We start from the raw sequence: 1,203 nt of genomic DNA, 5'->3' as shown, positions 1-1,203 counted from the left end.
CAGGCTAAATGACTTTTCTTTATTTATTGATTATGCACATTCATGAGGTACAAAGCTGACCATCACTACTTGTGCCCAAGATGTGATGCCCAGGTCAATACTATCAGCATGCCCATACCACAAATTGCAATTATTCCCTGTGAGAAGTCATTTAAATATCTGGCCACCAGATGTTTTTATAAGAACGTAAGTCAAGCTGACAAAGTGAGTCATGTTATCTTTCTATGCTTCTTTCTGGTTTTGATTCTGGAAGGACATATCTGTAGTGTTCCAAGAACTCTGGCTGCAGATTTCATTTTCTTAGCCTTGGACTTGGGGGGTATTGTTGCATGTCTGAGCCATGCACCACAGGACACTATCGTGGCCCACTTGGAACTAAGGGCTGTCTCTTGGCTGACACTCCTTGGACCCCCGAGCTAGTCTGATTCGAAAGGGAATCAGAGCATCTACAACATAGAGCCCCACAGCAACAGCTTCACTTTGTGGCTTTTAATTGTTCTAGAATTTTAATCGCATCTCATTTTTCTAGCATGGTGATAACTGATGTGTAACTCCTTTGAGAGGAGCTCCTTTGTCTGTATCTATCAGAATGTTTTCTTGACACTTCCATGTTGGCTCTCTTAGCTTTTTTTGTACATATTTTTTTTTCTAAAGAGAAGAAAAAGTTATCACAAAATGTATTATGACTCATGTCCTTTGTTTTAAGTTTCATCCACTGGGCAAAGTTATTTGATGGAGTGACCTCAACTAATGTTTGTGTACTTTTCAGTTCCACATTTGCCGAGACGAATCCTAATCGGAGCATGACTGACTGAGAAGTCACTTCATGAATGTGTGTGTGTGTGTGTGTGTGTGTGTGTTTTAGGTGAAATAAAATCCTTTTAATTACTGTTACTCAGGAACACAATCTGGATGCCTAGCATGCTACCTCTGTCTTCAGCCTGCCCATATATACTTCTGAATTGTCAATAAAAAGTCAGACAGTTGGTTTTGGAACAAAAATTACCTCTGCTAAAACTTTCCCTAATCCACCATCTCATTCTGGTCTAAATTCACCTACACACACATACATACATCTTCTGAGTGATGTCTGACTATAGTTGGAGAGAGAAACAAGGAATGAAAGAGTATTTAAGGCTCTATTCATCCCAGATGCTAAACCATGTGTTTTCCCATACATAATCTGGTTGTTCTCAAAACAGT

This window comes from Galeopterus variegatus, unplaced genomic scaffold, assembly GCF_000696425.1.
Source record: "Galeopterus variegatus unplaced genomic scaffold, G_variegatus-3.0.2 Scaffold7034, whole genome shotgun sequence".
Lineage (NCBI taxonomy): Eukaryota > Metazoa > Chordata > Mammalia > Dermoptera > Cynocephalidae > Galeopterus > Galeopterus variegatus.
This window is presented reverse-complemented; position numbering follows the sequence as displayed.